This window comes from Triticum aestivum, chromosome 5A (genome assembly GCF_018294505.1).
Source record: "Triticum aestivum cultivar Chinese Spring chromosome 5A, IWGSC CS RefSeq v2.1, whole genome shotgun sequence".
In the NCBI taxonomy this organism is placed as follows: Eukaryota; Viridiplantae; Streptophyta; class Magnoliopsida; order Poales; family Poaceae; genus Triticum; species Triticum aestivum.
This window is the reverse complement of record NC_057806.1, coordinates 499,446,770-499,459,729: the sequence shown is the minus strand read 5'-3', so window position 1 is coordinate 499,459,729 and position 12,960 is coordinate 499,446,770.

Genomic DNA, 12,960 nt, shown 5'->3' with positions numbered 1-12,960 from the left:
GTCGCCGAAGAGGAGGAGGGGGTCGCCGGAGAGGAGGAGGGTAGTATGGTGGAGGAGAGAAGGGAGGATGGAGTGGAGGAGAGGAGGAGATGGAGTGGAGGAGAGGTGGAGTGGAGGAGAAAGAATGAAGAGGTAAGGAGGAGAGGACCACGCCCAGCCATATATATGGCATAGTAATGGTGCACCGCGGGCAGGTGCGCCATTACTAACTTTTTTATTTTTTTTTGATTTATTTTGAATTTTGAAGGCGGGAAGATACTAATGGCGCATCATGGGCAGGTGCGCCATTACTAACTTTTTTTTTATTTTTTTGATTGATTTTGAATTTTGAAGGCGGGAAGATACTAATGGCGCACCATGGGCAGGTGCGCCATTAGTAAGTTTGAATTTTTTTGATTTTTTTTGCCTCCCCAGATCTTAAAAGCCCTGTAACTTTTTTCTGTTAGGTTTTTGAGGATTTTGAAAATGTTTAACGGGGTTTTTTCATATAAAAAACTTTTTCATCCGACTTCGTATGCAAAAGTTATGCCCATTTTTACAAATTCTCGAGAGATTTTGCAAAAAAGTCGAAAACTCATGTTTGTAAATTTTGCTAACAACTAGACCACATATCACATGGGAAACTTATTTTCTTTTATTTTTTTGACATTTCCATCATTTTCTTAAAAAACTGAAAAGGCGGTCCACGGGGGGGGGGGGTGCATTCGGTGGAAGTGGTGGCCAAGTTACTAATGGCGCACCGTGGCATGGTGCGCCATTAGTAGTTCAACTAGTAATGACGCACCACTCCCACGGTGCGCCATTAGTAATTTTGAAAAAAAAATTAATTTTTTTTACTAATGGCACACCGTGGATGTGGTGCTCCATTAGTATTTGCACACTAATGGCGTACCAACACATGGTGCGCCATTAGTATTTAGTAATGGCGCACCACATGTACAGTGCGCCATTAGTGTCAATCTCATCTTTAGCCCTTTTCCTAATAGTGATATGACTCTTTGTGAATGCCTCTGGCGGTCTACGGGGATGTGCAATTAATCAAGAGTGACATGTATGAAAGAATTATGAAGGTGGCTTTGCCACAAATATGATGTCAACTACATGATCATGCAAGGTAATATGACAATAATGGAGCGTGTCATAATGAATGGAACGGTGGAAAGTTGCATGGCAATATATCTCGGAATGGCTATGGAAATCCCATAATAGGTTGGTATGGTGGCTGTTTTGAGGAATGTATATGGTGGGTGTATGGTACCGGCGAAAGTTGCGCGGTACTAGAGAGGCTAGCAATGGTGGAAGGGTGAGAGTGCGTATAATCCATGGACTCAACATTAGTCATAAAGAACTCACATACTTATTGCAAAAATCTATTAGTTATCGAAACGAAGTACTATGCGCATGCTCCTAGGGGGGTAGATTGGTAGGAAAAGACCATCGCTCGTCCCCGACCGCCACTCATAAGGAAGACAATCAATAAATAAATCATTCTCCAACTTCATCACATAACGGTTCACCATACGTGCATGCTATGGGAATCACAAACTTTAACACAAGTATCTCTCAAATTCACAACTACTCAACTAGCATGACTCTAATATCACCATCTTCATATCTCAAAAAAATCATAAGGAATCAAACTTCTCGTAGTATTCAATGCACTTTATATGATAGTTTTAATTATACCCATCTTGGATGCTCATCATATGAAGACTAATATAACAGCCAAAGCAAATTACCATGCTGTTCTAAAAGACTCTCAAAATAATATAAGTGAAGCATGAGAGATCAATAATTTCTATAAAATAAAACCACCACCATGCTCTAAAAAGATATAATTTCTATAAAATAAAACCACCACCATGCTCTAAAAAGATATAAGTGAAGCACTAGAGCAAAATTATCTACCTCAAAAGATATAAGTGAAGCACATAGAGTATTCTAATAAATTCTGATTCATGTGTGTCTCTCCCAAAAGGTGTGTACAACAAGGATGATTGTGGTAAAATAAAAATCAAATACTCAAATCATACAAGACGCTCCAAGAAAAACACATATCATGTGGTGAATAAAAATATAGCTCCAAGTAAAGTTACCGATGGACGAAGACGAAAGAGGGGATGCCTTCCGTGGCATCCCCAAGCTTAGGATTTTGGTTGTCCTTGAATTTTACCATGGGGTTCCTTGGGCATCCCCAAGATTAGGCTCTTGCCACTCCTTATTCCAAAATCCATCAAATCTTTACCCAAAAACTTGAAAACTTCATAACACAAAACTCAACAGAAAATATCACGAGCTCCATTAGTATAAGAAAATAAACCACCACTTAATGTATTGTAATGAAGTCATTCTTTATTTGTATTTGTGTTAAACCTACTGTATTCCAACTTATCTATGGTTCATACCCCCCGATACTACTCATTGATTCATCAAAATAAGCAAACAACACACGAAAAACAGAATCTGTCAAAACAGAACAGTCTGTAGCAATATGCATCTTTCGAATACTTCGGTAACTTCAAAAATTCTGAAAAAATAGGAATACCAGGATAATAAGTATATTTATCTACTAAAACTATAATTGGTATTTTATCGCTCTCTGTAAAAGATGATAATTATTTTCGTGAGCGCATACTTTCTGTTTTTATCGTCAAGATCAAACAACAATCACCCAAGAAGATCCTAAAGGCTTTACTTGGCACAAACACTAATTGAAACATAAAACACAATCATAACAGAAGCTAGATGGATTATTCATTACTAAACAGGAATAAAAAGCAAAGAGAAAACTAAAATTTGGTTGTGATAACCCACAAGTATTGGGGATCCCAACAGTTTTCGAGGGTAGAGTATTCAACCCAAATTTATTGATTCGACACAAGGGGAGCCAAAGAATATTCTCAAGTATTAGTAGTTGAGTTGTCAATTCAACCACACCTGGAAACTTAATATCTGCAGCAAAGTATTTAGTAGCACGGAATATGATAGTAGCGGTAACAATAGCGAAAGTAACGATATTGGTTTTGTAGTGATTGTAAAAGTAGCAACGGAAAAGTAAATAAGCAAAGATCAATATATGAAAATATCGTAGGCAACGAATCAGTGATGGATAATTATGTTGGGATGTGATTCCTCATGCAATAGTTATAAAATAGGGTGACACAAAACTAGCTCCAGTTCATCAATGTAATGTAGGCATGTATTCCGAATATAGTCAAACGTGCTTATGGAAAAGAACTTGCATGCCATCTTTTGTCCTACCCTCCTATGGCAGCGGTGTCCTATTGGAAACTAAGGGATATTAAGGCCTCCTTTTAAGAGAGTACCGGACCAAAGAATTAGCACTTAGTGAATACATGAACTCCTCATACTACGGTCATCACCGGTAAGTATCCCGATTATTGTCACTTCGAGGTTAACGGATCATAACACATAATAGGTGACTATAGACTTGCAAGATAGGATCAAGAACTCACATATATTCATGAAAACATAATAGGTTCAGATCTGAAATCATGGCACTCGGGCCCTAGTGACAAGAATTAAGCATAGAAAAGTCATAGCAACATCAATATCAGAACATAATGGATACCAAGGATCAAACCCTAACAAAACTAACTCGATTACATGATAAATCTCATCCAACCCATCACCGTCTAGCAAGCCTACGATGGAATTACTCACACACGGTGGTGAGCATCATGAAATTGGTGATGGAGGAAGGTTGATGATGATGATGATGGCGACGGATTTCCCACTCTGAAGCCCCGAACGGACTCCAAATCAGCCCTCCCGAGAGAGATTAGGGCTTGACAACGGCTCCGTATCGTAAAACGCGATGCATCCTTCTCTTTGAATTTTTTTCTCCCCGAATTTGAATATGTAGAGTTGGAGTTGTGGTCGGTGGAGCACCATGGGGGCCATGAGGCAGGGGGCGCGCCCCCACCCTCGGGGACAGGGTGTGGGCCCCTGGCCTTAATTCTTTTGCCAGTATTTTTTTATATATTCCAAAAATATTCTCCGTTGATTTTCAGGTCATCAAGAACTTTTATTTCTGCACAAAAATAACACCATGGAAATTCTACTAAAAACAGTGTCAGTCCGGGATAGTTGCATTCAAATCATGCAAGTTAGAGTCCAAAACAAGGGCAAAAGTGTGTGGAAAAGTAGATACGATGGAGACGTATCAACTCCCTCAAGCTTAAACCTTTGCTTGTCTTCAAGCAATTCAGTTGCTAAACTGAAAGTGATAAAGAAAAACTTGTACGAACTCTGTTTGCTCTTGTTGTTCTAAATATGTAAAGCCAGCATTCTAGTTTTCAGCACAGATTATGAACTAACCATATTCACAATAACATTTAGGTCTTATGTTTACTCATATCAATGGCATAATCAACTAGCGAGCAATAATAGTAAATCTCGGATGACAACACTTTCTCAAAACAATCATAATATGATATAACAAGATGGTATCTCGCTAGCCCTTTCTGAGACCGCAAAACATAAATACAGAGCACCTCTGAAGATCAAGGACTGACTGGAAATTGTAATTCATGGTAAGAGAGAAACAGTCACAATCATACTCAATGTAAACTAATAGTAATGCATGCAAATGACAGCGGTGCTCTCCAACTGGTGCTTTTTAATAAGAGGATGATGAATCAACATAAAAGTAAATATATATTCCCTTCGCAAAGGGAAGCAGGGATTTGTAGAGGTGCCATAGCTCGATTTTGAAATAAAGATTGTCGGTGTACTAGAGTAGGGGTACCCTAGTACCCCGAACTCGTGCACGGGCAGTCGCAGCATCCCCGCGGCAAGGCTTGCCGGGTGACCGCCAAGACCGTCCACAGCTACTTTGAAGACCATTCAAGAACAAAAGTACTCAAACCAAGGCCCCGGCAAGAGGAGCTTGCCGGGAAGGAAACGAGACCCCGGCAAGAGGAGCTTGCCGGGAAGGCTACTCAAGGCATTCTCAAGGGACTTGCCGCGACGCACCACGCGTCCCGGCAAGGCCCCGCTGAAGGCATTCCCAGAAGACCTGCCGCGGCGCGCCACGCGTCCCGGCAAGACCCGGTGACGACGAGCTCCCAGGCGCGACAAGACGACGACCACGGCGAGGAGTTTGCCGCGGGAACCGCCTCTCCGAGCCCGCGCCCCAGCACAACCACCACGTGTCGCTCTGGGCCCCCCCCCAAGCACACGTTGCAGGAGGTCACGCAGCTAGGGGTGCGAGGTGGCGAGCAGGCGCTGACGAGATAACCACCGTGGCAACGGTGGCTTCTCTAGCAAGCCCCTTTCGATACTGTTCAGGCGACACACACGGGCATTTAATGCCCTTGTCCCCTGCCGTCAGGGTTAGGTATGATAGCACTATAGCAGGTAGCTGTGCCTGCTACAGCACCTAGTTGCCCCTACTGCAGCTCTTTTTCCATTTTTACCCTTAGCCCCCGTTGCTCTATGTCGGTAACCCCTTGAGCATATAAAAGGAGGCCCGAATGCAACGGAGGTGGAAAGGTCGGCCATTCTGAGAGCCACGCTTGGTCTTGCTAGCTGCTTGAGTATACTGTAGCACTCCGCGCTCCCGAGCTAGAAATCAGTACACACCACAAAGCAGGAGTAGGGTTTTACGCATCCATGCGGCCCGAACCTGGGTAAATCGCCCGTGTGCTTCGTCTCGATCAGTTCTCCGCTCGTGTGCTTCGCCTCGATCTGCTCTTTGCGCGACCTCCGCCCCCCGCTGAACCAAAAGGGACCCGGTCCGCTGGTCCCATAGGTGTCCGTGGATCAGAAACCCCGGCATCTCTGGCGCGCCAGGTAGGGGGCGTCGAAGTTGTGTGAATCAGATACGGCGTTCTTGCGAGCTAGATCTTTTTCATCTTCATCGACATCAGATCCGGCGTTCTCGCGAGCCAGATCTTCGTCTTCTTCATCAACATGCCGCCGAAGAAGAAAGTTTCGGAGGCAGCTGCTCCGTCCGCGCCGAGCCAGCCACCGCCGGAGCAAACGATCGGTGGGGCAGGCGCCGGCGGAGGAACATGCGTCGACGAGGGAACTCGCGGTGCCGCCAGGTCCCAGGGCAAGGCTGCACTGCCTATCGACGGCGCAGCCGGCTCCCGCAACGACCGGGCGCACTCCAAGACCTCGGCGTCCGTGCATGCACCGCGCCCATCTCAGGAGGCGCGGGACCGACAGCGTCATGGTACTCACGGTACCATGCGCTCGCTGGATCCGGACCGGGCTGGTGGATCTCGGGGCGCTCCAGACCACCATGGACATCAACCCGCTGGCGCGAGCGACATACGGTCGCCTGGACAGGACGCTGCTCCTTCTAACGTGGTTAGAAGTCCGAGCATGTCCCACTCCTCGCACCGTTCGCTACCGCCGCCCGCCACCGCAGCCGAAGCTTTGGCGCGAGCTCAGCTGCTCCTCGACTACCCCCCAGCGCCGGACAAGATCGACGACTGGAGGGCCACTATCCAGGGTCTCATCGGCTTCGCCAACGGCGACACTCCTCGGCAGCGGAGCGCGTCGCAGCCGCAGCGAGTCAGCCAGGTACGAGCCGGTGGTGACAAGACTGGTGGGGGTGCAACTACTGTGCACTCCCCACCCCGAAGGCCGAGGTCGCCGAGTCGCCGGATCCACCTCGACAGCGACTCTACCGCGTCGTCAGATCCCCGAGCTCGCCGCGATCAGCGCCAAGTCCTTCAATAACGGCAGCGGGAAGACGCTCGTACCCGCATCGAGCGCCGGAGAGAAGCGCGACGTCAATCAGACCAGCGCGCTGGGCCCTCTGTTGACATGCATGCGCCAGGGGAACCAGGCGACTTGTCGTACCCGGTAGGTTGCCCTCCGTTCACTCGTGAGCTGCGGCAAGTCCAGTGGCCCAGTACGAAGAACTTCAAGCCAGATGTACCAGAGAAGTACGACGGCAAGTTGCATCCGTCGGAGTTCCTCAGCATCAACACCATCGTGGTGCAGGCTGCTGGGGGATGGGACAACAAGATCCTTGCCAACTACTTCCCGTTGGTGCTCAAGCCCAACGTCAGGTCCTGGCTCATGCACTTGCCGGACAACTCCATATCCTCCTGGGCTGACCTGTGCCATCAGTTTGTTGGCGCCTTCACAGGCGGCCACAAACCTCATGGCCAAGAGAGCGATCTTCATCTGCTCGTCCAGAAGGAAGGAGAGCCCCTGCGCCAGTACATCCAGAGGTTCAGCCGTGTACACCACAACATCCCAAATATCCACCTCGCCGCGGTAATCAGCGCGTTCCATCAGAACGTGCGTAACCGCAGGATGCGGGAGGAGATGGCGATGTGCAAGATTCGGGACGTCAGCGAGCTATATGCCCTGGCCGACAGGTGTGCACGCGCTGAGGAGGGGAGGAAGTTCCCAGGAGAAAGCACTAGAGCAGAAGGATCTGATAGTGAGGATGCTGCCCCGACAAAGAAAAGCCGGCGGCGCAACAGGAAGAAGAGGGGCAACGAGGTGCTGGTCGTTGAGCAGTCCGGCGATGAAGGTGGCACCAAGAAGGCTGCAGTTGGTAGCCCCGGCAAGGACGTTGCCGCGTGCACCAACTGTCAGGCCGTGGCGGTCGCCGACAAGCAGGACGGCTCCGACAAGCAATATTGCAAGATTCACCGCACCAAGGGCCACGCCCTCCAAAACTGCAAGAAGGTCGAGCAGCTCGTCTAGCAACAGAGGGCTGAGTACGAGAGGCGCCACAAGGAGAGAGCCCAAGGGGGTGCCGAGAAACCTGGCTAGAAGCGCACCGGCCAGGAAGGACGCCGCGGCAAGGCCAAGCAGCGGCAAGAAGACGATGAGGATGAAGACATGGATGACGTTGAGACCAGTGAGCAGGAGTTTCAGAAAGCCACAGAGGTCTTGTGCGTTGACGGGGGTGCTTCCCTACATACCCCGCACCGCCAACTCAAACAGTGGGTGCGGGAGGTCAATGCGGCAGAACCACCCATCGAATCGCGCAAGCTTCTGAAGTGGTCCAGCACGTCTATCATCTTCGACATTGAGGACCACCCTGACTGCACCACCGCGGTCGGGTGTCTGCCGATGTTGGTTTCGCCAACTATCCGCAACCTCAAAGTCACCAAGATGTTAGTTGACGGCGGGGCCGGCTTAAACCTGATCTCCTCCACTGTACTCCGAAAACTCCAGATCCCTGACAGCGAGCTCGAAGGGACCGGCACATTCCAAGGAATCAATCCGGGAAGGAGCAAGCCAAAGGGGAAGGTCACGCTACCGGTAACATTCGGCAGCGAGTTAAACTTCAGGACTGAGAGAGTCACATTCGACGTTGCCGATATCCCGTTGCCTTACAATGGGATACTTGGCCACCCAGCACTCGCCAAGTTCATGGCGGCCTCTCACTACGCGTATAACATGCTGAAGATGCCAGGCCTGATAAGCGTCATTTCTGTCCCTGGCGACAGGAAGGATGCTCTTATCTGTGCCGACAAGATCTACCGGGAAGCAGCAGCCGCGGCGGACCGCGATCAGCTTGCCGCTGAAGCTCCCGGGGCCAAGAAGACCAAGTCCGCCAAGAGCTCTGATGCCCACTCCGGCAAGCGCACCTCTTCGGAGTGCTGCGCCGCCGTTGAGGACGCACCATCGAGCTCCAGGAGGACCAAGCCCGCCAAGAGCTCTGATGCCCACTCCGGCAAGCGCACCTCTTCGGAGTGCTGCACTGCCGTCGAGGACGCACCGTCGAGCTCCGGGAGGACTAAGCCCGGCGAGAGCTCTGATGCCCACTCCGGCAAGCGCGCCTCTTCGGAGTGCTGCGCCCCCGTCGAGGACGCTCCAGGAGGACCAAGCCCGCCAAGAGCTCTGATGCCCACTCCGGCAAGCGCACCTCTTCGGAGTGCTGCGCTGCCGTCGAGGACGCACCATCGAGCTCCGGGAGGACCAAGCCCGGCGAGAGCTCTGATGCCCACTCCGGCAAACGCGCCTCTTCGGAGTGCTGCGCCCCCGTCGAGGACGCACCATCGAGCTCCACCGGCAAGTACAAGAAGACGATGGCAGCCCCTCTAGAGACGAAGAGGGTACCCGCCAAGGTGGACGGCGCTGGTGGTACCTTCACCATCAGTGCCACGCTTGACCCTAAATAGGAAAGCGCGCTCGTTACTTTCCTGCGGGCGAATGTCGACGTGTTTGCATGGCAGCCGTCTGACATCCCTGGTGTTCCCAGGAAAGTGATTGAGCACCACCTTGCCGTTTGTCCCCACGCGCGGCCCGTCAAGCAGAAAGTCAGGAAGCAGGCAATGGAGCGCCAAGAATTCATTGTAGAAGAAATCAAGAAGCTGGAAGCAGCAGGCCTCGTCAGAGGAGTGCTCCATCCCACGTGGTTGGCCAATCCTGTAGTCGTGCGCAAGGCAAACGGGAAATGGAGGCTTTGCATCGATTTCACCGAAGTTAACAAAGCTTGTCCCAAAGACCCGTGCCCTTTGCCGCGCATCGACCAGATTGTTGACTCCACAGCCGGATGTGATTTGCTTTCATTTCTTGACGCATACTCAGGGTATCATCAAATCTTCATGGCAGAAGAGGATGAGGAGAAGACCGCATTTATTACTCCATGTGGCACGTACTGCTTTGTACGGATGCCTTTCGGATTAAAAAATGCTGGTTCAACATTTGCAAGAGTAGTCCATATTGCTCTTGAGCCACAAATACACAGAAATGTGGAAGCCTACATGGATGATATAGTGGTCAAGAGCAAGGACAGAGCCACCCTGGTTCAAGATTTGGACGAGACCTTCACAAATCTGCGCAAGATCAGCCTCAAGCTCAACCCAGAGAAGTGCGTGTTCGGAGTTCCCTCCGGCAAGCTTCTCGGGTTCTTCGTGTCTCAGCGGGGAATTGAAGCCAACCCCGACAAGATCAAGGCCATTGAGAAAATCGAAGCACCAAAGCGCGTCAAGGATGTACAGAAACTTGCCGGTTGTGTGGCTGCTCTCAGCAGGTTTATTTCTCGGTCTGCTGAGCGCGCCCTGCCGTTCTTCAAATTATTGAAAAAGGCAGGTCCAATGAGATGGACTCCGGAAGCGGAGGCTGCGCTGCAAGACCTGAAGAAATACCTGTCCTCCCCCCCAATACTTGTCGCGCCTAAACCACAAGAGAAGTTGCTGCTGTACATAGCGGCAACCAATCAAGTGGTTAGTGCTGCGTTGGTGGCAGAGAGGGAGGCAAATGATGAGCCAGCAACCGCGGCAAGCGCATCCAGCGACAAGCAGGGGGCTTCCCTGACAAGCTCTGGTCCCGACGAAGATGGATCTACGCAGATGCGTGAGGAGACGCGGAAGAAAATGGTGCAGCGCCCAGTTTACTTTGTCAGTTCCCTCCTGCAGGAGGCTAGGTCAAGGTACTCTGGTGTGCAGAAATTGCTTTTCGGCCTTCTCATGGCCTCGAGAAAGCTGCGCCATTACTTCCAAGCACATGAGATCACAGTGGTCACTCGCTTTCCGCTCAAGAGGATACTGCAGAATCCAGAAGCGACAGGCAGGATTGTTGAGTGGGCACTGGAACTGTCAAGCTTTGGCCTCAAGTTTGAAAGCACTTCAACTATCCAGAGCAGAGCATTGGCAGAATTTATAGCAGAATGGACGTCAACACCAGATGAAGAAATTCCAGAAACGAGCATCCCCGACAAGGAGGCAAGCAAAGAGTGGCTCATGTACTTTGATGGTGCCTTTTCGCTGCAAGGCGCCGGCACTGGTGTGCTGCTTATCGCACCCACCGGAGAGCACCTCAAGTACATAGTCCAGATGCACTTTCCCAAGGAGCAAGCAACAAACAATACTGCAGAGTACGAAGGCTTGCTTGCCGGTCTCCGGATCGCGGCAGACCTTCGGATCAGGAAGCTCCTTGTCAGGGGTGACTCACAGCTTGTCGTCCTCCAAGTAAACAAGAATTATCAGAGTCCGTTGATGGAAGCTTACGTCGATGAAGTAAGGAAGCTAGAAGAGCGCTTTGACGGCCTACAAATGGAGCATGTTCCGAGATCTCAGAACGCACTTGCTGATGGCCTGTCAAAGTGCGCCGCACTTAAGCTCCCTGTGGAACCAGGGACCTTTGTGCTCAAGCTGACTCAACCGTCCGTAACACCATCAACTGGACAGAGCAAGAAGAGGAAGTTGATTCCTGGTGATTACCTGCCGGCAGAGCTTCCCGAAGCCGCCGCCAAGAAGATCCCCAAGATCAACACCGAAGGCGCTGAGGAGCCGTCTGCTCTGGCAAGCCCTAGGGCTTGTTTCGTTGAAGCAGAAGCTCCCGGCGAGCTTGTCGCGGAATGTCGCGCTCCGGCAAAGACAAAGCTTCTCGCCGTAGAAGCAGATATTCCCGCAGCAATCCCCAAGATCAACGCCAAGAGCGCCGGGGAGCAAGATGCTCCGGAAAGCCCCAGGGTTTGTTCCGTTGAAGCAGAAGCTCCCGGCAAGCTTGTCGGGGAACGTCAAGCTCCGGCAAAGACACAGCTTCTCGCCGTAGAAGCAGATGTTCCCGCGGCAGCAGAGTTGCCTTTAGTCCTTGTTGTCGAGCCATAGGCTCCAACGTGGGCGCAGCAAATTGTCCGTTTCCTTCAGACAGGAGAACTTCCCGAAGAGCAAGAAGAAGCCGAAAGAGTAGCCCGGCAGTCAAGTATGTACCAGTTCGTCGACAAGACACTGTACAGAAGAAGACTCAACGGTGTGAAATTGAGGTGTATTCCCCGGGAAGACGGACAAGAGCTGTTGGCAGAGATACATGGAGGCATATGTGGACACCACATTGGCGCAAGAGCACTTGTCGGCAAAGCATTCCGGCAAGGTTTCTTCTGGCCAACAGCCCTCCAGGATGCAACTGCACAAGTAACCAAGTGTGAAGCATGCCACTTCCATTCCAAGCAGATACACCAGCCATCTCAAGCTCTCCAGACGATCCCTTTATCCTGGCCATTTTCGGTCTGGGGGCTCGATATTCTCGGCCCCTTCCCCCGAGCTGTCGGGGGCTTTGAGTACTTGTACGTCGCAATCGACAAGTTCACAAAGTGGCCGGAAGTGGAACCAGTGAGGAAGGTGACCGCACAGTCAGCCGTCAAGTTCTTCAGGTCGATTGTCTGCCGCTTCGGTATCCCTAACCGGATAATCACCGACAACGGCACACAATTTACGAGCCACACCTTCATGCAGTACGCCCAAGATCTCGGCACCAAGGTCTGCTTCGCTTCTGTTGCTCACCCAAAAAGCAACGGTCAAGCAGAGAGGGCAAACGCCGAGGTACTGCGCAGGCTCAAGACCAGAACTTTCGACAGGCTGCACAAGTGCGGAAGAAACTGGATCGAGGAGCTACCAGTGGTTCTTTGGTCGATCAGAACGACGCCAAATCGAGCCACTGGACAGACACCCTTTGCTCTAGTCTATGGAGCAGAGGTAGTTACCCCCACGGAACTCGTATACGGGTCACCTCGAGTGCTCGCTTACGATGAGCTTGAGCAAGAGCGGCTGCGGCAAGATGACGCGCTGCTCCTCGAGGAAGATCGTCTCCAGGCTGCTGTGCGAGCTGCTCGCTACCAGCAAGCTCTGCGCCGCTATCATAGCCGCAGAGCTAATGCCAGGAGTCTCGAGGAAGGCGACCTTGTTCTTCGGCGCGTTCAGTCGGCCAAGAATTCCAACAAGTTGACGCCGAAGTGGGAAGGCCCTTACCGGGTGAAACGAGTCACAAGGCCTGGCGCTGTCCGGCTTGAGACCGAAGATGGCATTCCAGTGAGTAACTCCTAGAACATCGAGCATCTTCGTAAGTTTTACCCGTAAGGCGCGGTTGTCGGGCCCCGCCCGGCAACCACCTTTCTGTACAAGTCTTGCCGCTGTTGCATATAATCCTTTGTACAGAGCCAGGCGCAGACCCTGAGCACCAGAAAATGAAGCGCTGCATACCCCGGGGTTAAAGCATGCATGCGAGGTTGAGTCT